At 40.8% G+C, this 25,642-nt stretch overlaps 2 long non-coding RNA genes across 2 annotated transcripts in view; one reads left to right on the top strand and one right to left on the bottom strand.

The window, feature by feature from the left end:
* The window catches only part of LOC138758037 (uncharacterized), a 32,640-nt gene that overhangs the window by 4,277 nt on the left and 2,721 nt on the right, over window positions 1-25,642 (top strand). The gene's annotated exons all lie outside the window — the stretch shown is intronic.
* LOC138758036 (uncharacterized) overlaps window positions 12,008-25,642 on the bottom strand; it is a 120,412-nt gene continuing 106,777 nt past the window's right edge. The window contains exon 6 of the long non-coding RNA XR_011354070.1: window positions 12,008-12,357. This is a non-coding gene — a long non-coding RNA (uncharacterized lncRNA). The remainder of the gene's footprint in view (window positions 12,358-25,642) is intronic.

Below are 25,642 nucleotides of genomic sequence, written 5' to 3'. Positions count from 1 at the left end.
CGGAACCCCCGGAGGAAACCCACAGAGTAAATCCGTGTGGAAAATATACAACTTACAGACAGCATGGGATTCAAACCCTAGACCCGATTGCTGGCGCTGTTAAAGCATTGCGCTAACCAGTACGCTAACCGTACACCCTTGGAAGAGAAAAACAAGATAAGACTATTAACTGTAAAACAGCTTTGACCAATTAAAGAGTCTTTGTGAAATGTTTTGTGAGTTGAAATAAAATACATGGAGCTTAATGTGGCTGACAAAGAACCTTCAGTCTGCCATATATTCAAAGGTGCAAAGATTCCTTTTATTATCATGCAATAATACAAAAATGTAATATACGTTAGTGAAACTTTTTAAATCCTTTTTTTTCTTTTCCTTCTTTTCTTTTCTCTTATTTTAATATAAAACCCATCTTCCAGCAATTTATTGTGTTACTCAGGAATAGAACATACTTTAAATATAAAATTCTGGTATTTAGATGGGGCCAAAAGTTTAAGAGCTCTTTGGGATAAACTTATAAGTTTGCTTGTATAGGGGACCATGAATGGTCAAGAAGGTTGCAGATCCTTGGAACTCCCACACCAAGATCAGAAAACAGTTAAAAAGTCCTAAAATCAAAAAGAGGGAAAAAAATCCTGCCCGATTGAAGGAAGAGGATGAAGAAGCTTCAATCAACAAACAAAGGGAAAGCACAGCAAGGAAATGGGCGGCCAGACAAGGATCTAAGGCAAGTGGAGGTGCCTCATGTTGGGAATAATGGCGGTGTGACCCAAGAGGTGTGGAAAAAGACATGGTTCCCTCGACCCCGGCACCGATGGGAGTCCCGCAATCAGGCTGCTGCCAGAACGGAGGAGTGGTCCTGTGTGGCCGAGAAGTTAGTATAGGGCAAGGGACAGGAGAAAGGGAACAAGAGGAGACAGCTGCTTCCCCCCTCACTGCTCAAAAGTTCGTTCGCTAATTGGCGGGCTCTCCGATGGCCAGGATCCACTAGTAGGGCGTCGCGTCAAGAATTGGTGTGCTCAAGTGGAACCAGCGTGAGCTCAGACGAGGACGCAGAATGGGCTGGCCAGGACAGTGGCGGCGGTAATGGAGAAGACCGTCAAGTCGATGACACGGGTCTGCAGGATGGCAGTGATGGCAGTGGTCAAGAGTGTGACGGACACAACCACGAGGCCAGGAGAGGTCGGAAGGCCGGGCTGCTACAGAAAAGGGAGGAGGAGGGCCCGGAGCCCTCCTTAAGAGACATTTTACAAACTCAAATGGAAAAAAGGTTGGAGAAAGTAGTGGACAGAAGGGCCAGAGACATGTCATAAAAATTGGACAGGATGGAGGGGGCCCTGGAAAATATAACAGGCAGGGTGTCGGAGAGATTGAGGCCAGGGAAGGATAGAGTTGCCACAATAGATCAAGAAATTAATGGTCTTCTTAAAGAAAGAGATAAGGTATGGGGGAAGTTGGACTTCATGGAGAACTTCACAAAACGCTGCAACATTAAAATAGTGGGACTGAAAGAAGGTTCCGAGGGGAGTGGGGGGTGGATCTTACAGAGTTCCTAACTAACTGGAACCCCGAAGTACTTGGAGAGGAGGTGCTGGGAACCCTCATTAAAATAGAAAGAGCCTTAGATGCCCAATCCCTAAGCCAGGACTGGGACAAAGGCCCCGGTCGATTCTTATAAAGTTAAAATATTTTCAAGATTGTGAAAAAATATTACGGTTGGTGGTGGCAAAAGGGGAAATTCAAAGGGGAGCTCCTTTGGAGTACAGAGGGTTGAAAGTGTTATTTTTTCCAGATATTAGTGCATCTCTGCTCAAGAAATGGAAAGACTTCAACCCATGTGGTCCACTGAGGTAGCAGCAAGCAAGCAAGCACAAAACTCAAAAACCGGTACAACTGCCTTTATTCCAGTAAAAGTCTGAACACCAGTTCAAGTTTTGGTGGCTCAGGTTTATATTCAGGTTGGCTGATTGACAGCTAGCTAGGTGGAATCAGCCCCTTAGGTGGTCTACCTGCAGGAACAGAGATCACACCCTGCAGTAGGCTGGTGGTCATATTGCCACTTCTTAAAATTGTCCTGGGGGTGTTGTGTAAATGGTGGCAGGTGGTATTTACAGATTCAGGTGATTCGGCAGCCATCGGAGTCTCTGGGACCATCACAGGGTTGGCTCCTGCTCAGAGGTTGGCGAGGGTGTGGTTGCTGCCTGAGGGTTGGCTGAGTCCAGCGTAGCCTTGGCAGGTATTGGTGTGGGCAGCATGGTGTCTATCTGTATGTCTGTCCACGGGGGGGGGGGGTGTGGCCGGGTGGGTGTGGTCCACTAGGAGTGGGGCTCTCTGGAGTGGCGGAGGGAGGAGGTCAGCCCCCAAATCTTGGGTGAGCCAAGGGTACCAATGGTGAGGAGGTTGAGCCAGGTAGTTGTGATGCTGGGGGGGGGGGCCTGCTGGTGTCAGATCCTTGGTCGAGACGGTGTCCTCACGGCCACTGGGGTACCTGATGTAGGCATAGTTAGAGGAGCAGGTGGGACTAGACTGTCTTCTTACAGAGAAAAAGCTGGGTAAAGTATTGTGTGTGCTACAAGGTGGCAAGTCTCTAGGGGAGGACAGATTCCCACCTGAGTTTTATCAAGAATTTAAGGACCAGGATAGGGAAACATGGACCCTCCCAGAATCTTTCACAACAGCGATTGTTATGATGAGGGTAAAGACCCACTTTTTCCCTCCTCTTACAGACCAATTTCTCTGCTGAATACTGATTATAAGATCCTTGCCAAGGCCCAGGCAAACAAACAAATTTGTGTTGCATCGGCCGAAATTAATAAACAAGGACCAGGCAGGCTTTGTACAGTAGAGATAAGCAGCAGACAACATTGGCAGACTGTTGAGGATAATGTATCTGGCGCAAACTGGAAATGAGAGGGGATTGGCTGTCTCCCTGGATGCAGAGAAATCTTTTTACAGATTGGAGTGGGAAATTTTATTTAAAGTGCTGGAGAAGGTGGGGGAAGAGCCAACTTTTCAAAATTGGATTAGGGCGCTATACCATGCGCCCAAGGCGAAGGTTGCATCCAATGGACAAATCTCATCAGCTTTCCCATTTTCCAGATCTAGTAGACAAGGGTGCCTGCTATCACCAGCTCTCTTTGTGCTAGCAATGGAACCACTGGCTGAGGACATTCGCCAGGACCCAGACATTAAGGGTTATAGAGTGGGGCAGGAGGAGTACAAAATCAACTTATTTGCTGATGACGTGCTGATATATCTGTTAGACCCTGTGACTTCTTTGCCTCAACTGCATGTGGTATGGAGGACTATGGGAAACACTCTGGGTATAAGATCAATTGGGAAAAAGCGAGGTGATGCCTCTCACTGGGGGAAAATGCGACCAACTTAAAGAAAATAGCAATTTAAAGTGGCCACAGGAGGAGATCAAATAGCTAGGAGTTAACATTGATGGCAACTTGAATAATTTGTACGTTAAATTGCATTCCCTTGCTGGAGAGAGTCCAGGAGAACTTAAACAGATGGATGCCCCTGTCCATTATATTAGTGGACAGAATTAACAGCATCAAAATGAATGTGTTGCCAAGAAACCTGTATCTTTTTCAGACATTGCCCACGCTATTGCCCCGGGGTTTCTTCAAAAAGCTGCTACATAAGGTCAGAATGATAAGGGGGCAAGGGTCCTTATGGAAAAAAAATAACATGGGACTATAGTCTGGGTGGCTGGGAATGCCAGACTTTAAAAAATACTATTGGGCAGCTCAGTTGAGATACATTGCATCTCTCTTCCAGGGAGGAGATGTACCATCCTGGGCACAAATTAAGCTGCACCTGATGGGCAAGAGGATAGCAGAGGACTTAACTTATAAATGGGACACTAAATTGCTGTCAGGAAAGAAGGGCAGCCCCATATTAAAACAAGTGATTAATATCTGGAACAAAATAAACCAATATTTGGACATCAAAGTGGGGCTGTCCCCAAAAATGCCCCTGAATCCTAATAAATTAATACCATTAACGGTAGGTAACAAGATCCTGGACACCTGGTGCCGTAATGGCATCAAGTACATAGAGGACTGTTATGAGCAGGGGCAATTAATGTTGTTTGAGCAGTTCAAAAACAAATATGATTTGTCAAATCAGACATTCCACTGCTATCTTAAAATAAGAACTTATTTACAGGACGTATCGGGTCCCAGTATGGCCCTAACTCGGTGCAGTGCCATAGAGACCAGGATTCGAAGGGGGAATGGTAAGAAATTCATTTCTGTAATGTATTTCCTGCTGCAGTCAGATGGACCCAAACCGGGCTCCATAGATTGAGAGAAAGGTGGGAGTCGGACTTGGGTATTGTAATTGATGAGGGATACTGTTCCGACTTATGCCGGGACAGCATGACCATGGTCATCAATGCAAGGTACAGGTTAGTGCAATATAATTTTCTACACTAACTTCAAAGTTAAGAAAGGATCTGGCAGCCATTCATGCACTACATAGGCGTATGATGGTGATTGATTCCCCCGTTCACTGCTGTGGTATCCTCCTCACACTCCCCGCCCCCCTCCACACTAATTCCGATCAAGGGAAGTCAGGAATATATATCAGTCCAATGGCCGCCCACTGAACCATGATAATCCCTGTTCCCTAAATAATGAGAATGGAGTGTATGTAAATTTGAATATGAACTGCCAGGATGGCACTAACAATGTAGGCTTCACACAGGCTTGTGTGAAAATATAAATATATTTTTTTTAAATTTTGCTTGTATAATATGGATATGCTTTATAGGTTTGACAATTTAGCTGTGTTCTTTAATTTTTGACATCTATGTTGTGTACTTTGCAAATTTTCTTTATATACATTGTTTATCCTTGTAAAATTCCATAAAAATATTATTTAAAAAATGTAATATATACAATATACTTCAACTTTTGCCTGCCATAAGGCCAACAAAGAGTTACCATGAGCATTGCCCAGTCCATCCAATAATAAGAGAAAGAGAAGCAAAAGAAAGTCCCTTCAGAAGCACAATGTCCATGGATTTATCTCTGGTGCTCCTGCAGCCTCACAGACTCCTGTACAATCCATCGGCAACCCAAGCTCCAGATCCAAACCTCTGATATGATCAGTTCCCGAGGCCCTTCAAGAGCCCGTCTTACCCTCAGCACCTTCTTGAATACCGGTTCTTGTACCTGGTTCCCATGAATCAGTCACCAGCAGCCAGCGGCCTTTGTCAGTCCTTTGACTGTAAGTTGCCAACAGTTCCCTTCTTCAGAGTCTGCCACTCTTGGTGCCCACAACTGACGTCGGCATTTTGGGCACAGGATTGCAGGATGTTGGAAAAAGACTGTTGGCTCCTCTAATAGACTGTCAAAAACCTGCATATAGCCATCGGGATTACAACCAGGCAGAAGGACACCGTGGAGCAGAGCTGTGTCTCTGCTCACTGTACCACATGTCTGCACTGCCATTACAACAGTTCTGGTAGTGCTGTCATTTTTTTCTTGTTTCTGTTCCTTGCTTAGATTTCCAAAATCTACTTTATTTTGCTGTTATTGGATACACCTGAATTTAGAGTAGAAGGCAAAAAAAAACTTGAATTTATACCAGGGCTATTGTCTCAGGTAATTCTCAGCCAAAGAATTACCTTTGAAGTGCAGTCATTGGTGCTGACTAATTAAACATGCTTGGACACAAAAATCATAAAAAGTGCAAATGACCAGTTGGTGGTTTTAGTTGAGTCAATTAATAGGAAAGGCTAGAAGTTGTGGGGGAGCCAAGGGATTTATATGTCTATGATCGCAAGAGTCTGAAAGATAATACCTGAGTACAAAAGGGAATCAAAAGCATGAAAATATGTGGTCTTTTATCTCAAGAGGGATGGAGTATAAATGACCCACTCTCCATTGCGCCTGTTTTTCTTAATAATTCAGAGTCTGATCTCTGAAAACTTACTCTAAAGCACACGTGTCAAACTCAGGCCCACGGGCCAAATTTGGCCCATAATATAATTATATTTGGCCCGCAAGATCATATCAAATATGTATTAGAGCTGGCCCGCTGGCCGCCGCGCCAGTATAGTGCATGCACAGCTAAAACTACAAATCCCAGAATGCTTTGCAAATGCATTGGCACCGGCCCATCAGCCCGCTAATCGCCCCCACCTCTTCTCTTTACTTTCGTTAGCATCTGCGACCTGTCGCCCAACTCACATGTAATAAACCCCTTACGAAAAATGGCCAAACGAAAGACAGAAAACAGGACCTTTCAATACAGGTGGGAGGCAGACTATATGTTCATCATTTTAAAAGACAAACCTGTTTGTCATTGAAGCAAGTTGTTATTTTTTTGACTTGTTGGCTTGTGAAAAAAAAAACATTTAAAAGGAGTTTAAAGTCTATAGAGAAATATTATTTATTGAATATTTTATTTCTCATTTGTTAATGCTTCTTCTGGAAAGAGTTTAACCAAAACTATTATTAAACATTTATTTTAATAAGAAAAAGTTTAACATTACATATGTTGAAAGAAGAGAAAACATGCAGATGTTGTTGAAAATTTTCAATAAATATTTAGTTTGGCCCACGACTTAGTCCAAGTTTTTAATTTTGGCCCTCTGTGAATTTGAGTTTGACACCCCTGGTCTAAAATATTATAAGAATTCAGATTAGAAGCAGGAGAGAACCATTTACCCAAATGACTGCTGTGCCACTCAGTAAAACTTCAGCATCTTTTTCCTGCTATAGCTCTTAATTCCTTTAATATCTAAAATATCTATTGACCTTTTTCTTGAACATGCTCAGAAACTGAGTCTCCACAGCCATCTTGGGTAGGGAATTCCAAAGAATAATTACCTTCTGAGTGAAGAAATTACTTCTGTGAACCCTTTTCTTGAGACATATATTTTTGGCCAAAAGGTGAGGCTGTTTAAATTGTCCTTGACATTGTATTGTGTTAAAAGCTCTATAAATGGAATTTTTTTAATTAATTTTGGGATCTTGCCATTGCTGGCAAAACCAGAAAATAAAGTCCACCTCTAAATGCCTTTGAGAAAGTGGGAGTGAGCTGCCTTCTTGAGTCAAAGGAAATCTTCTTGCAAAAATACTCCTATAGTGCTTTTGGATTGAGAATACATTCACCAGATGGGATTTGATCCTTGCAATGAAGAAGGACTGGCAACATATTTCCAAGTCAAACGGGTATGTGACTTGAAGGGAAACCTGCAATTGGTGATGTACCTCTGGAACTGCAGCTCTGTCTTTCCTGCTTGTATGGGTTGCGATTTTGGGGAATGCACTCTGAGTAGCTGTAGTGTATTTTGTAGGTGGTGCATTCAGCACCCACAGTGCACCAGGAGTGGAGGGTGGGGAAAGTTGTGCTTATTCCATTAAGTGGTAAAGCACTCATTCGATATCTTATCATTGAGCAATACAACTGCTTGAAACAATAACTTCTGAAGCATACTGAATGTCATCAAAATTTACTCTTAATTTAATGTAACTTAATTAAAGTAGTTCACAATTCATTTTCATCAATAACAATTTATGCAATTGGATTTTTTGTAAATTATTTAGTTACTTAAAGCAGATCATATTTAATCCATTCATAATAAAAAAAATATTTATATATTTACCTTAGACCTTGCAAATATAACACTGGGAATTCTATAAAGCAATCAGCAAAGATTGCAAGGTCATGGAATACCCCAAGAAAATTATGAACATTGGTCAATTGGGTCATGATTAATCTGTATATTAACATCTCTTTATCTGCCTTTGTACTACATCTTTTTATGTGTCAAAACTTAACCAATCTCTGATTTGAAATCAACAGGTTTCTGGCAGAAAAAAAATCCAGATTTCTGAGGTAACAACCACAAATTATGGAAAGGCTCAGCAAGTTAGGCAGCACCTTTGGGAAGAGAAGTAGATGCTGTTTTAGGTTTGTGATTTCTTTTTGCCAGAATATTTCTGATGAAGGGTCATGGACCTGACTGACCTGCTGAGTGTTCAGTTGCATTTGTTCCACTTATCAGTCCCAGAGGAAGGATTTGATTCTTCTTGTTCGGTCTTCCACCCCATTAATCTTCACACTCAACTGATTACCTTGTCATTCCCACCTTCTTTAATAGTACTGGACAATGAAGATTTTGCTTCCTGAACTCTTTTGGGTATATTTTATGGATTTTGGGCAACTGATCAGGAAAATCAACCTAAATTTTTCATTTAAAAATCAATTAAAATTCACTTACAGTTTTTTTAGATATAACCTCTTTTTTTTTAAAAATTTCCCATCATTTTTAACATACTTCAAGCATGTTGCAACATGTTATTGTAAATTGATTTTCTGTATTCGCATTTGGACTTCTTCCCTGCTGATCTTGGTGCAGTCAGTGACAAACAAAGTGAAAGGTTTCACCAGGACATCACGACCGTGGCAAAGCGGTAACAGGGCAACTAGAATCCATCAATTCTGGCTGACGATTGTTGGACACTGACACAAGAGCCATCAGATGCTGAGTACAAAGATCAGCAGCAAAACATTTTTAGGTCAGTTGAAATAATGCAATGTGTCAGCATTATTATGCCATTAAACATGCTAAATTCAATAAAAGTTAATTTCAAGTTTATCCAACTTCCTACACGATACAGCATATCTGAAATTATCTTAGTGTTCAAGTTGAAGTTGTCTATTGTAATACCCATTTTTTTTTCAAAATCTCTCTTTTTCACTTCTGTCAACATCTTACCCCACAAAACTCTTGGTCTTGCCGTCCTCTCTACATCTTTAAACTAACATGTTTTCTCTCTTTCCCAATTCTGATTAAGAGCCTGCAGTCTTTCCACAAAGTCTGTCTGATCTTCTGAATATTTCCTGCATATTTTGTGTTTGTCTCAGATTTCTAATATCTGCACTATTTGATTTTTACCCCCCCCCCCCTTTATCTCTTTGCTTCCCACCATCCGTGTGAAGAAGCAATTCTTTTGCATTTCTTGTGTACTGAGTTCAATGCTCACAATGTGCTCTGCTTCATATTGGAAAATTCGATTGCAGATTGAATAACCATCTCACAGAACATTTCAGTTCAGTCCACAAAATATTTTTTAAAATCTTCCTGTAGCCCGTCTCTTGCCCATCTGTTCTCTATTCCACTTTCACTCTTAATTCTCAACCTTTAGTTTCTTATTGGTTCCATGAAATATTACAAGGTAGGAAAATCTAAAACTAGAAAGCAAAAGTTAAAGTGAGGAGGAAAGATTTAAAAGGGAACCAAGGAGCAACTTTTTTCACACAAAGGGTAGTTGGTATGTGGACCAAGCAGCTAGAGGAAGTGGTTGAGACAGATACAATTCCGATGTTTAAAAGGCATACGGAGAAGAAACGTTTAGAGTGGGATGACTAAACAATGAACAGGATTAGCTTAGGTAGAACATTTGGCAAGAATGGATAGGTTGGGCCAAATAGCCTGTTTCTGTGCTGCTTAACTTCATTGCATCTCATCTTTCCAATAAGAATATTACATTGCCCAGAAGTCAACATGAGGTCTGATTTCAATTAACCAACTTTTCCATTAGGAGTGAAAACTAGTCAAATCTCTGAAGTATCATCAACCTGTTCAGTTTTCTCTCTGAACAGTTGCTGCCTGACCTTATTTAAATCTCTCTCCTCTGTTGTCATCTGTGATTAACAAGGCTTCACCACCTTCTCTGAGCAGATGCCACCACCTTTTATGTATTCAACATCTTTTAGCCAACACCCTATCAAAGCCATTCTCTTTGTTCTATCCAAGTCCATTCCACTATAGCTTAACGTATATTCAATTATTAACTAATTTGTAAAATTGACTCTGCATTTCCTGCGACATGCCACCTGAACTGCTCAGTATTTCCAGTTTTCAGTATTCTCTGATTCTACCCAAACTGCAGTTCCTCAATCCTTGGCAGTCATGATGAGTTGTTCCAGGTTCAGAGCTGCTGTAATTATTTACCAACATCATCTGCAATCCATCCAAATGAATGGTAAAAGTCACTGATAGGGGTTGGGACGGGATTGTGGTTGGGGATGGGGAGGCGGGGTGAGGGGGCACCACATTGATGTCATGGTCCAGTAAATGCAATTGGAAAGCTGTCGTAAATTAAAAATACAATTGGAGGTTGGAGGAACAGCACCTTATTTTCTGTCTGGGCCCTTTCCAGCCAGATGGCATGAACATTGCCCTTACTGCTTTGCACTAAACCTGCTCACCTTTTCTTCCCTCTCCCCTTTTCCTGTCTTTCCAGTTCTTCCATCCACCCAGCTATTCCTGCTCCCCCTCATTCCTCCTGCCCCCTCCCTCCTTTGTCCACCTATCATCTCCTGTCTTTTCCACACCACTTCCCCCACCCATTCTTTTGTTCAGACACCTGCCAGCATTTTCTCAGACTTTGAAATGTCAGTGATGTATTTTTAACCTTTGTGACATAAAGGAGACTGTTTGACCTGCTGAGCTTCTCCATTTTGTGTTTTTACTTCGACCATGGTGTCTACAGAATTTTGTGATTTACTTAAAAATACAAGGGTGATTTATTCATAGCGTTGTCTAGATAGGATGCTTCCATTTAGTGACTGCTCTGACATGAATACTCATAATTTGTTTTAAACTTAATAACTTGTTTAAATTCTCTTGGTAAAGGGCTCACATTCTCGTATTACCACTGAATGAAATGTGCAAATGGTAGACTTTAGAAAGACGGAGCATTGTCTGGTCCAGTGGTCTTCGACTATGTAACTTCTATTTCTCATTTATTTATTGTATGTGTTTGAAATCATGCTTGGATTAATCTGCAGCAAGTTCTGGAGAGACCTTAACACTCTGCTTCAACCAGGAGCTGAAACTGCTGCAGGAAGGTGGCTTGTTTTTTTGGCATGTGTGTGATAACTTTATCATTACCAGTTAACCACACTTTGCTATTTTCTTAGTCAACAAAATTTCTTTCTATCCTTTATTATTTTAGAGATGTATTCCTTCAGATTCTGCAGGGGAAGCTCATGATACAGGAACCTGATGCTTTTGTGTGATTTTTCTGGAATTGTATGGTGATCCAGAGATAAATGCCATCTGAAGGCTGTGGTACGAGCCTAATATTTAAAATGACTCAAAACAATTAAATGAATGAATAATATTTTTGCTGATGTTATACTAAGGACAAACCCTGACATTTTCTTACTTATTAATGGCCAGCTATTAAGTTTGCTTTTATAGATGGATTCCTTTTCTGAGGAGTGAAATGTTTTAAAGAAATGGGCAACTTCCTTTGTTGGTTCAGCCCTTTGACAAATTTGAAAAGTAATTACGAAGACGGTTGAGAGTGCCTTCATTAAATCCATCTTTTACACCAATGAAGGTCATGACTATCTATAACGTTCTCTTTTTGGCATTCTGTCCAATGCAGCAACATTGATCTACCAAAGTGTCATACCTCACGGACACCCAAGTTAAGAAATTCTATTCAGGTCACTTCTGGTCGTCGATAGTTGATCAATTGAGGGGATGACAGTGGAGAGGGTTAGTATCTTCAAGTTCCTGGGAGTCCCAATATCGGAGGTCTTTTCCCAGAGCTGGCATATTGAGGCAAACATGAAGAAGGCACACTGATGCCTCTACTTTCTAAAATGACTGAGGAGATTTAGCATAATGTCATGAACTTCCACAGGCATATGGTGGAAAGTATACCAACAGGTTGTATTACGGCCTGGTTTAGAAATTCAGGTGCCCAGGAATGCAGAAGGTTGCAGAAAGGGCCAAACCTTGCCAAGTCCATCATGGGCAATAACTCAAGAAGACTTGGGTGTATCAGTCCCAGCACCACCAGGCTGAGGAACTGCTTCTTCCCACAGGCACCGTGAGAACACTGAACGACCAAAGGAACTGCTCACACTAACCATCCGAGACTCTCATTTGTACAAAGCACTATTTATTTATTTATTTTTATAGATAAAATGCTTGTCCTGTATTATTTGTCTGAATGTGTGTTGTCCGGTTGCGTGTCTGCATGTTTTTGCATCGAAGCCCAGAAAAAGCTGTTTCTTCAGGTTGTACTTGTTCAATCAGATGATAATAAATTTGACTTGACTTGAAGGCAGCCTTCAGGTAGAAGGCACAGATGCCTGAAGTCCAGCACCTCTAGATTCAAGAACAGTTTTTAACCAACAGCTATCAGACTCTTGAACTTCCCTGTACACTAACTAACCCTAACTATAAATACCCCCAAGACCACCAAAAGATCTCTCTGCACTACTGAAATGTGACAGTGAATTTTCTGTCACTCGCTGTAAGTCAATCGCTGCCATGGCCAATTTTCTTCAGGCATGTTGTAGGTATTCCTGTGGACAAAAAAATAAGCAATAAGAATTTTTAGAATACCTGAAAGGTTACAAACTTTTATGTGGTACAACAGCTGAACGATGGGTTGGTGGGGGGGGGGGTAATGAGAGCTACCAAAGAAAGAAAGAGCCACTTAAACTTGACATGAGAACTTTTATCCCTTGGTTCAACAAATGTTTAACAAACTCTAGCCCCAGTTCATTTAGACTTCTGGGTTCTGAAGGGGAGCCTGAAATGCTTTGTGAAGACTTCAGTTCTTCATGTAGATTCAAATCTACATGCCTATTTCACCTGATGGCCTCTCCTTAAGTAAAATTAGATGAGTTGAAACTGTCAGTGACCACCCTAATATGACAGTGAGCTTCAAATTCCCAGATAGGACAAGGATCAGCCACCAAGGCAAGATATGATTCAGTGTTAGGAAGTTGGAGGTGACAGTAACCTTGACCTTGAGTGTTATTAAAGCATGATTTAATAACTGTTGGTCTGCCCGCAGAAACCTACAGATCTCTCTCACCACTTAGAATACACTTGAGGGATATTGGAATACAGACATCAAACCTTCTCCTCTTCCCCCTGTGACCCCAGTAAGTCTCTCTGTCTCCTTCGTTCTGTTGCTGCAATTCGTTCAAAGCATGACCTCTCTAGAAGCACTCTGAAGAAATGTAATGAGTGAATAAGGTGCACGGCACCTTTCCTGGTCACTGTGTGATTTTACTGCAGCCTTCTGAATGATCATCCAATCTCTAGAGTGTTCTAAAGTAGAATAGAGAAATGTGAGGTGGGCAAATAGCCCTTTAAATAGCACAGCTGCAGTAAATGGAGCAGTGTGAACATTTGCTTCGCTGTGAGAGGCTAGCCATTCCTAAAGTAGAAAAAAGTGACCCAATTTTATCTGGCATTGCTCAAAATGTGCATTGCACAAAGGATAATAGAACTTGTCACACATCCTGTGTGTAGAACGTCAGCAATAATGCAACAGAAGTGCCAAATTTAAAAAAAGATGATTCTCGCGTGTTAACAGAGTTTATAAAATTTGCTCATGCAAGCAGAGAAATTTAATAACTAATGCTTAAGAACGCGGCATCTCAAATATCCATTTTCTGTACATGTCCTCAGAAAATTTGAATAAATGGCTCTCTAACCCTTCATCTAAGTCATCTGTAAATACAGTGAAAAGCTGAGGCCTAAGTCTAGTGTCCTGGGGGATATTACTACTTTCATTCTGCAAGCTAGTCATTTCTGCCAGGACTGCTAAGGAAAGTATCAACCAAAATAGGCTTTTAATGAAAGAACTACCTAAACATGTGTCCATTCATTAACATCTTGGTGGGTAAATTAGACAGGCCGTCATGTTCTTCTGATGTGGCAATTGTCACAAATATTTTTAAATATATCCATGATGTATTACATAATAAATACTATGCAGTCATGCATTCTAAGAAATCTGTTACAAATCTTAAGATAAAAGCTTAGATCAGTACCCTCAACCTATTTCACCAACAGATCACCTTCAGTAGGTAAACAAAAAAATCTGCAGATGGCTGGGTTCTAGTGCAGTGCACAAAAGTGCTGTAGAAACTCCGCAAGTCATGCAGCATCAGGGGGTGCAGTGCTGATTTTTTAGGTGCTGGAGCTCAGCCAAAACGGCAACAAGGAGGTCTTCCGAGACCTGGCCTTGGTGGCTGCCATTTTGTATTTGGTGTTGTATAGTTGACAGTGAACTGTAGGACTAAGAAGTAGGATGACTGGTTGTGGACGAAAAATATATGTCCAGAATAGAGAATAGCACTCAGTGAGGGGAGGGGGGGGATGGGGAGGAAGGGAGGGGGAAAGGACTTTTCCTGGAGCTGGTACATTGAGGCAATCGTGAAGAAGGAACAGCGATGCCTCTACTTTCTAAAATGCCTGAGGAGATTTAGCATGGCATCATGAACTTCCACTGGCATATGGTGGAAAGTATACCAATAGGTTGTATTGTGGCCTGGTTTGGAAATTCAGGTGCCCAGGAACGCAGAAGGTTGCAGAAAGGGCCAAACCTAGCCAAGTCCATCATGGACAATGACTCAAGAAGACTCGGGTGTATCAAATGTATCAGGGTCGGCACCACCAGGCTGAGAAACAGTTTCTTCCCACGGGCAGTGAAAATGATGAACGACCAAAAGAACTGCTCACACTAACCATCCAAGTCTCTCATTTGTACAAAACACTATTTATTTTTATAGATAAAATACTTGTCCTGTATATGTTTTATTTGTCTGTATGTGTGTTATGTCTGGTTATGTGTCTGCATGTTTTGGCGGAAAACATGCAGGGGCGTGGGGGGGGGGGGCGGAGTAGGCCCGATGAGGTGCCGGAGTGGACTGATGATGTGTCGGAGTGGCACTCCAGTGAGCTCTGGCAGCACTGCACCCCTGCGCAGCATTCAATAAAAGATGATAGGGTGGGAAGGATGACACAGAGGTCCCCAGTCTCCTGAGTGGCCCCTGTCTCACCCCTCCCACACTGTCCTCTTTACAATGCTTCTGCACTCTTTCCCCAGTCCTGATGAAGAATTTTGGCTCAAAACTCCCTTTAACTTCCTATGGATGTCGCGTGGCCTGCTGAGTTTCTCCAGCACTGTGTGTACAACAGTCCACTATAATTATCCCTTTAATTAATAGCATGTCATCTATAACAAGCCCATGGACCAGTAGTGGAGGAGGAGAGGCTAGCAAGCTTGAATCCCTTCCCAAAACCACAACCAGATTTTTGATTTGGTGGGAATTTTTTTCCATAATTCATTTTTTGTTTGTTTTACAGTTGTGATAGTATGGGATCTTATCACCACTCTATATATTTGCATATATTTACATTTAGCGATATGATTGGCTGAGAGCCGTAGCCACACCTACTGGTGGGTCATAAAGGGCTGCTCCCAACCAGACCCAGGTCAGTCTGGACTGGTCGACCTTGACGTACTACGCTCCAGTCTTTTGTTAATAAAAGCCTTGGTTTGAGTCAACAAGTCTTTGAGTCATTCGATGCACTGCAACATTTTACTTGTTTATTACATGAATCATATCTGTCTTTGCTTCTTGGCACAAACCATCCATGACAAATCCATGGTCTACAGACTGCAGATTGAAAAATACTGCCTTGGATTTTCTAGTCACTGTTATCTCACATGGTTCCTGCCAGTGTTTAACAGTTTATCGAAAGAGCTACTGTAATGGAAGTAGCTTATTGTTCACACTTGAATTTTGTACTTATTGAGATGAAAGAACTATCAATTATCAAATTTCACTGTGTTTCAGCAGGCTATTATATATAATTAACCTTCCACAGGGATTGCTCTCTCCCTTCCTACCAATTGCCCCCTTGGCACCTACCCCCGAGACCACAGGAGATGCTCCACTTGTGCCCACACCTCCTCCCTCACCACCATTCTGGGCCCCAAACAGTCCTTCCAAAGGAAACAACATTTCACTTGTGAATCTGCAGGGGTCGTTTACTGCATCCGGTGGTCCTATTGTGGTCTTCTCTACATCAGAGAGGCTGGACACTTGACTGGGAGATTGCTTTTTTGAGCTCCTCGGCTCTGTCCGCCGCAATAGTATGGATCTCCCAGTGGCCACCCATTTCAATTCCCCATCCCACTCCCTTACCAACATGTTGCCCATGTTCTCATGTACTGCCGCATTGAGACCACCTGCAAATTGGAGGAACAGCACCTCGTCTTCCATCTGAGCACAGACATTGATAGCAACAATTCTGCTTATTCCTTGAAGAAGAGCTCCAGCCCAAATCATTGGCAATATATCTTTGCCTCCTATGGATGCTGGAAAAACCAGCTGAATTTCTCCAGCATTTCAGTGTCTTTTTGTTGCAATCATCTGCAGACTTTCGTGTTTCACTCACATTTAAGTTTTTTACACAGCCGCTGAATTCCAGGAAATTATTCCCAGAACGCATACAAATGTAAAAAGGTCGGAACGGGAATGAGGGTGCCATTCCCATTCTGACATTTTACCTCCTAGACCCCTTGACATTTTCCCAGAATGCCTGCAGTCTAAACTGAACTGTAGACATTCCTTGAACAATGGGCTAATGAATACAACTTATCAATGAGGCGTGATAACGCACTGCCGGTATGCTATCTAAACTCACGGACAGAAACAGAGATTTGCAGTTTTGGTTGTTCCATTGCTGGGATGTCGAGAAACCCTTCCTCATAGTAAAATCCCACAAAGTCTATGTAAAAAAACATCATTGATAGCAAGAATCCGGGAACAAGCAATGCAGAAGGAGTTTCCTGAGCTTGAAACTACAAGACTACAATCAATCAGAGTGACCCACCTTGCACGAGTAATATTTCAGTTCAAGCCTTGAGTTCTATAGTTCAGTAAAATAAGTGATAAGTTTGAACAGTGAACTAAATGCAAAATTATTCAGGATAAATTTAATCACAATATGTTTTAAATCATTAAAATAATGACAAGAGTTACACTAGCCTCTAACTGGAGTGTCTTTCCCATGCCACATCCATTGGAACTCTATAAAGAGGACCACAGTGGGTAGGAATGGGGAAGTAAAAAGAAATTTGGAGTTGTAAATTGATAACAAAAAAGTTTTTTATTAGAAAAGTGAGCTTGTTGATTTTTAAATTATCATTAAAAGGGGAATTAGACTATTTATTTTAATAAAAATAAATATAAATGGTGGTCTAAAGTTTATGAAAATAGATCATTTGATGTTGAAATAAAACAAATTTGTCAGTAGTAATTGCAGGATTTTTAAATAATCGTGGTACAAATGTTATGAGCCCAGAGGATCCCAAAACCCAGCAGCAATAGAAATTCACCAAGACAAATGGTTACTTAAACAAAAGTTGATTTTAATTATCTTTAAACATGAAAACAGGATCAAAGTTTAACTTATTACTATTAACTTAACTTAACCCCCTTCTAATTCTAACCACATGTGTATGTAAGTTCAAAAAAAGTTATTTGATCCAAGTCCAATCTCACTTCTCATTCCTCCAAGTTCACTGGTTGCAGGCAATTCTTATACTGAGCACAGAATTTAACATTTATGAATTTCACCAGGGTTTGGTGCTTGAAAGGTGAATGGTTACTGCTCAGGAAGGTTCTTGTCAGTTTTCAGAGAAAGATTTATTGCTTGTTGGACACCCACAACTGATGCCTTCCGATCAGCCACTGAAACTTGCCCCATCAGGGTTTTCCAGATGATAACGTCTTTCTTTCAAGTCACCACACAGTTCCTTTTTGTTTCCCTTATTTCAAGTCCTCTCCTCTTGTAAGGACCCACAAGGCCTTTGACCAGGCTGAACTAAGAACTCACAACCCGTCTTCAAAATGGGATTTTTCCACAAGCTTGCCAGCTTGTCCTGTTCCAATCCCAGTTGCTGCTGCTGAACTGTAGAACTGAATTCTCTCTCTCTCTCTCTCTCTCTCTCTCTCTCTCTCTCTCACTCAAAGAAAAACCACATGACCCTTTTAGAACAACAAACTGCATTCAGACAATCTGAGTTCGTTCATCTGTTGCTTTCCAAAACACTAATCCATTACTCCACAGCATGTCCAATTAACACCTACTTGTTGAAGTCCTTATAGGCATTCTTCAAAGTTTTTGCAAAGGCACCCGGAGCCTGGACTGTCTGGCTTGAGCAGAACTCTAACATTTTATATGAGATCTGTTTTGAACTGTTTGTATGTGACCTACACTAAAAAAAACCTGCCACAATTTATCTCCTATAAAACATATATAAAACATATATAAAATATAACATAATCCATCACACGATGATGAATAAACATTCTTGTGATTTTATTTTGGACCTGCAAATATTTATTATTGTATTTTTTTTTCTTTTCACATTCCCATTTACAACATTTAGAATGTATGTGTGTTTTATGCTCCTGGAAGTAAGTACTCCAAGTAAGAATTTCATTGTATCTGTACATGGTGCTATTATGTGCGACAATAAGCTGAATTCATTCTTAAAACTACAAATAATGGTTACTACAGAGTAAAGGAAAAACTAGCAACATTAAATAATTCAACAAAAATTAAAATCATCAATCTTCCAGATTCATAATTTACTTCAACTGATATTCGTTCAGTTTCTTTACGTTGTCTAGCTGATGGCCCCTTCTGCAGTGAGCATTATTTAATTAAGAATATGTATTTTTAAAAATACAGAGGAATTAACACAAATCTTAACCATGTCATAGTCCTTCATAATTATTTTAATTTTTAAATGTTTTAAGGAGAAAATGTATTTTTCAAGTTATATGGAGGCATTTTATCGTCCTTGGTTTGTGTAAAACTTTGTAAAATCATTTAGCTGGGCATTCATACACTAACGATTTGGAGAGTTAAATTATAACTTTAGGATAAAGACAAAATGCTACAAGTATTCAGCAGTGGAAATAGAAATACAGTTCAGTCAGAGAACCTTCATCAGATCTGAAAAAGATAAAAATTATGATTCTTAAGTTGTAATGGATGTGGTAGGAAGAATGGATTGGACAAAGAAACTACAGTATCCTTAATTGAGCGAGACCAAGTCAAGTGGGTCAATGGGTGATATAGAGGGTGATGATACTTCTTTGCCCATGTTATTTGACATTAATGGCATTGAGACATACTCAGGAGGTAAGAATGCACTAAAGGAGAGAGAAAAAACAGAATCAAAATCACAGATGGATATCTCATCATGGAAATAGCCAATTCTGATGGAGGCCGAATCATTGAGTTAGATTTCATAATGAATCCAGAAGACGAGAATGTGCCCAGACTGAGGATGATATTTTGGTTCTTAAACTTGTTTAGATCTCATTATTACAGTACAGGAGGCCACAATGAAAAGGCCATAGTAGAAGTAGAATGGAAAATTCACAAACTCTGAAACTTAACTAGTGAATGTTGGAAACATGCAATAGGCTGGAATATAGTTTTGCGAGAAAAATTAAGTTCATGTTTCCCATCAATGCCTGTTCATCAGAACTAAGTGTTAAAACATGGAAAAAGAAATGAAGGGGAATTGTAGGTGTGGTGCACACAATAATCACGTCCACCTGATGGAGTGATTAAACGGCTTTAATTACCAAAAACCTGAATTACTGACACACTATTTGGCCAGGTTCCAGGTTGAGGAGCAAGAGAGGGCAAGTCTGGGCATACCAGCCTTTATTGGGAAATCCGAGGAGGAGCCAAGGGAGGGGTTAGGGAAGGTCAAGTAGGTTTGGACTGGCCAGTCCATACATCTATGCAAATGCCTTTCACCACAGTAGGATTAATAGTTGTAAGCACTGTGAAAAATTAAAAATTCTGTGGCATTTGTCCAATGTTAGACAGTACAGAATGCATGTCTTACATAACCAAAGAAATGGGTCACCTCACCTAAATGGAAACAGACAGAGCTTTTCTCTTTTACTTACATATTGGCAATATATAGATCGTTCCCATTTATAACATTTAGAATATGTACAATTTGATAATGATATTCTGTAGCGACTACTACGGTAGAGCTACTAATGTAATACAGACACACACACCAGATTAGTCAACTCAAGATTGACTTTATTCAGGTTTTACAATGTTATTTTATGCCCCGCATGTCCCGGGCTCCACGGGACAAGGCAGGACATTGCTATTGGAATGCTTTCAATCCACTGGACCGGCAAGTCTAAATTGATCCTTGTGAGGGTCCTGCGCCTTCCAGCAGGATACTCAGCAGGACAACGCGCCGTTCTCCAGCATGCAGTACCACTCTATTAGGTGAGTATTCACCTGTTTGTTTATTTGATCTGCGGCCCGCAGAACTATGCTGGCAACGGTTCGCAACACTGCGCAGCGCGCTCGGTTGACCACTACACGGCCGCTACATCTCCAACAAATCTGTTGAAAATATAAGTAATAGAATGGAATAATCTTAAGAAATCTTGATGGATTCATTCCCATTATGTTACTAATAAGTGATATTTCCATGAGTCTGTAGTTGCTCAATAAAATTATGATGAATTGTAATATTATATAGTGGCATGTTGTGGAGAATTCAGGATATTTATGATATATTTGTGTTCATTTTGAGCATTAGATAGTGCAGTTTGTCTTAATAAATCAGACTTATTATTTCATTTGTAGATGGTTACATTTGCATTTAAAGAGATGTTTCCAGAATAGGTCTTTTTTATTCTAAGATTTTAATTGTATTATTTTAATTGTCTGATTTTTACTTGTCTTTCAGCGAATCATAGAAATTTACAGCATTTAAGCTCATTCTTTAAGTGTCCATTATTCAGAAGAACCGTTTTCCTGATCAGGAATCTAGATTTTTCTTGTGGTGGAGTGTTTTAATTATATTCTCTGACCTGATAAAGATCATGAGGTTATTATTAAATATATTATAAAATGTACATATTTCATAGGAGGTATGTAAAGAAGTTCATAAAATGTTGCCCAATAAGCACTCGAGAGAATAACCATTGCAGAAGGCCCTGAGTCAGGTACTTGAAGAAAAACTCGTCAAGTCAAACCCTGCTTAGTTTTATCTTGAAGGGGTAATATATAAGTGGTGAGTTTTGAAAATTGTGAAATTAACTAAAGGTTTGTGCATCTAAAGAGTTGATGCACCTTCTTTGAAGCTATGTGGTGGATCTTTGATCTGTTGTTACTAATGGCAATTAAAAAAATAAAGTAAGTCTAAGTCATTATCTGGTTTGTGTTATTGTGTACAACACTGTTCTATTCCTCATCCAAGCATGAAGAAATTCAAAAGCTAACTCAACTGATCCCAACCTGGAGTGAGGGACCTCCATTGAAGGAAGGGGTAGTGGTTGGGCACCAAAAATTGCAGGAAGTCAATGAGGACTTAATAGCATTGTGTAATAGCATTTGGCATGCGAAGTGTTTTAGCCATATGGCTGTCAGGTATTTCTGGGACAACTACAATTCCTTAGGCATTTATGTTTTATTGAACAAGTGGGTCTTTCTTCTAAAAAAGAATGGAACCTCTGAGTTGTGGCAGTAATTTTGTTTTCCAGAATTGCTTTATGTTCCAAAAGGAACACGATTGTGTTCCCCAACCACACCATTCCTAAAACCAGCCTGCTTTCTTTCTCATGTTGCCTCATTTCAATTTGATCAAAATCGATTATGAGAATCCAGACCTCATGGTTACTGATTCACTCCACTCATGGCTTTTTGCTACTCTCTTTCTATCTCTGACCTTCCACAACATTACCTATCTTTCAGGTGTGTTCTGGCTAATCTGTCAACATCTGCAAACTCCATCCCAACAAAACAAGTTTCTGACCTGTTCCTGCACTGCACTCCCCTCCCATAAAGGAGACAATTCGACAGGCATCTGGGCAGGCAGTTGCTTAAAGGCAACAAAGGAATTATAATTTTGCCTCCTTTTGGTCAAAGATTGGATGTTGGTTCTAAGAACTTCTTACAGTGCATGTTTAAATGGTAGTTAACCCTAACCCTAACTACAATCTTTCCAACATGATGCACATTTGTATCTTTTCTTTCACCCTGACAATATGTATAAAGGTGAATTGCACACTTTTATAAAATATTCCTCATTTCATTGAATGAATGCAAGGTGGACATTAGAGTTGCAATCTACCACTCCAGAACTACCCAGAATGTAAAGACAAAGCTACAAACAGTTTTTAATGTTTTTTGTGGTGATTTTTTTTCATGTGAAGTTGAAGCTCTGTATTTGGTTGGTATTATGTCAAAACACAAATCAGTGTAATGCCAGTAATTCTAAAGTAAGTCAGGAGGCTCCAGGAATCTGAGTAGCCATGTGAGGAGGTGATAGCTGCGTCGAACAGATTGGTTCAATGTTGTTCATTAGCATGTGTTAAAAATCTTCGACCCTAACATCATTTAAGGTAAATGGTTACATTCATCACTTTTGGAAATTTATTGAAAACTTCTTGCATAATATTTATAACATACTGCAAATTTCTTTAGACAGGCATGGTTTGACAACAAACACATTTTCACATGTCAATGGCAAGGGAAGTCATAGGTGTATTAACCTTTGAACAGACATAAGTCGTTCTCCTCCTCCTCCTCAGAGACATGATGTCTGCTTACAGGACAGTCACTGTTGATGAGCCAAAATAAAGAGATAAGGCAAGAACCCAAAAACCAATAGATGCTGGTGCAGTTTATTAAACGGACATATTGTATACATGCCTTTTTAAAGTTTGGTTATGTTTCGGAACATGTGAATAAATTTAAATTAACTCAGCTTATGTAGAAACTATCATACCGAAACCATATACTGATGCTGGGGATAGATTGTGTAAAAGGGGACTAAACTCTTTGATCTGGTAATTACTTACTTAAGGACATGTGATGAAATATTTATTAGTTCAAGTTAGGCAAACAATATTTGAGACACAAACACAAAACATCACAAATGCCTAACTGTCCAGCTACTCCATTTTATGTGATCAATTTTGAGTCACAGTTCTCTACCAAGAGGTTCCTCAAACTGAAATACAAATGAAAGTTTCACCATTTCCATAATTTAATGACTTAAATTATTGCTATATCACTGCACTGAGACCTAGGATTTGTCTATAAAATGTCCACTTCAATTACTCAGAAAAATTACCCTCATATAATCTTGAAATTATTCATTATTTTAGACTTGAAAAACTAGCACAATATAAAAACCAAATGTTGCACTATCAATTAAGCACATCAGACTTGAAGTAGTGATTAATAGGTTTTAATCACTGTGACAGATAATGTTATATTTTATATTGTAAAGGAGATAAATTGTGGGGTTTTTAGTTAGGTCACACACAGATACAAACACTTCAAAACAGATCTCATTTAAAATGCCAGAGCTCTGCTCAAGCCAGACAGTCCAGGCTCCGAGTGCCTTTGCAAAAACTTTGAAGAATGCCTATAGAGACTTTACAAGTAGGTGTTAATTGGACATCCTGTGGAGTAATGGATTACTGTTTTGGAAAGCAACAGATGAGTGGACTTGGAAGATTAGGTCCAGAGCCGTAGTCTGTCTGAATGCATTTTGCTGTTCTAATGGGGTCATGTGGTTTTCTCAGAGAGAGAGAGAGAGAGAGAGAGAGAGAGAGAGAGAGAGAGAGAGAGAGAGAGTCAGTTCTACAGTTCAGCAGCATCAGCTGGGACTGGAACATGACAACCTTGTGGAAAACCCCCATTTTGAAGACAGATTCTTCAGCCTGGTCAAAGCCCTTGTGATCCATACAAGAGGAGATGGCTGGCTGTATAATGCTTCATTTGAAATAATGGAAACAAAAAGGCACCCTGTTGTGACCTGAAAGAAAGAGGTTATCATCTGAAAAACCCTGATGGGGCAAGTTTCTTTGACAAGACACTGAAGTGGTTGATTGGAAAGGAATCAGTGTGGGTGTCCAACAAGCAACGAATCTCTCTCTGAAAACCGACAAGAATCTTCCTGAGCGGTAACCATTTACCTTTCAAGCACCAAAGCCTGGAGAAATTCATAAATGTTAAATTCTGTGCACAGTTTTGGAATTGCCTGCAACCAGTGAACTTGGAGGAGTGAGAAGTGAGATTGGACTGTGAATCAAAGAACTTTTCTGAACTTAAACACACATTACATACACGTGGGCTTAGAATTAGAAGGGGGTTAAGTTAGTAGTAATGTTAAAGTTTGATTCTGTTTTCATGTTTAAAGATAATTGAAAACAGCTTTTGTTGAAGTAACCATTTGTCTTGGTGAATTTCTGTTGCTGCTGGGTTTTGGGGTCCTCTGGGCTCATAGCAGTAGTCTATGACCATGTGGTGTTTCTCTCCGCTCTTTACCACTACCACCTGTCCCCTCCAGGGGCTGCTGCAGGGTTCTATGATCCCTTCAGCCAGAAGTCATTTAACTCCTGCTTTAATTAAGAATCTATCCCTGGGGCTTGCAGTCAGGGGTGAGGTTCTCGAACAGGGATGGTGGTGGGACCCGAAGGGTGGACAGGTTGTAGGTCATGTTCAGAGGGGAGGGCAGGTAGTTTAAAAATTGATAGTTGTGGATCGTGGCAAGTGGTGTGGCCCATCATACTCTTATGTGGGCACTTAAAGTCCAGTCCCAATATGACTGGTGCACAGAGCTGTAGCATGATAAGAAGTTTAAAGCTCTTGTTCTCAATGCTATGGGTGCAGCTGTCGTTGATCTTAGTCGAGTGGGATTTGGAGCCCAGAGCAATTTTGCACTTTGCCAGAGTCACCGTGAGGGAGTGGTGCTGTACTGTGCCTGGGTGTATGAAGCTCCTGGTATCAAATAGACAGTTTGTGACATGACTATCATGTCTCTGGCTAGCTGATATGGGTTGTCCTGATCGAGGGTGATCAAGGCCAATGTCTGGTCAGTGACTGATTCGCTGCTGTAGTACTGGTTTGGAAGTGCCACCCAAGATGGCTGTCCCCATGCCGTGCATATGGTGCTGCTTCTCACCACCGGGAGTGACACCAGAAGTGGTGCTGTCCTGGTTTGTCATCTCCATGGTCCCGCTGAGCCATTCCCCCTGACTGGAAGTGGAAGTGTAGTGGTCCAAGATGACGGTGGCCGCTGGCTGCACACAGCACGGCTGGAGTAAGGTTGGGACTTACATACCTTCCTGTAGTGTCTTCTTCCCGCAGACGGATCATGTCACATTTCAGGTGGGAAGCTCCTGCGAGGATGTTTAGCGTGATCGCAGAAGTAACACTTCAGATGCTTGATGAAGGCGGTGGCAACTTGGGACCCTGTGTCCCAAAATGGCAGCGCCTGTGCTCCCCACATGGCAGCCGCATTTCCAGAAGAGAAGACCTCCGCATTTAGCTGCACTGTCTTGAGCAATTTGGCCAGGTCTACGAGTTCCTGCAGACTTCAATTGGCCTTTTCCAGGAGTCTCTGTTGGATGTGATCAAACATTAATCCAGTTCTTCTAAGTGGACGGCAGCAGACGGCAGGCTCGCCCCAGCTCCCACAGGACCCACATGTATTCATCTACTGACTCACAAGGCGCTTGTCTATGATTGTCCAGAAGGTACCTGGCATAGATAACATTCGTCAGGGTCTGATACTGTCTCTGCAAGAGCTCCATAGAGGCCAAGTAAGTATTACAGTCTCTGATCATTTGAAAAATGCAGTGGCTGACGAGCAGGTTCCTCATTCTGCACGTTGTTACATCTCATGAAAGCCTTGAGGCAGTGCAGCTATTGATCAAATTTGATGGAGGCCTCTGGGTCTTTAGGGTCAGTGTCCAGTTTATT

The sequence above is a fragment of the Narcine bancroftii genome, chromosome 3 (genome assembly GCF_036971445.1).
Source record: "Narcine bancroftii isolate sNarBan1 chromosome 3, sNarBan1.hap1, whole genome shotgun sequence".
Taxonomy (NCBI): Eukaryota; Metazoa; Chordata; class Chondrichthyes; order Torpediniformes; family Narcinidae; genus Narcine; species Narcine bancroftii.
The sequence above is the reverse complement of the archived record's forward strand: the minus strand, read 5'-3'. Positions and strand labels throughout refer to the sequence as shown.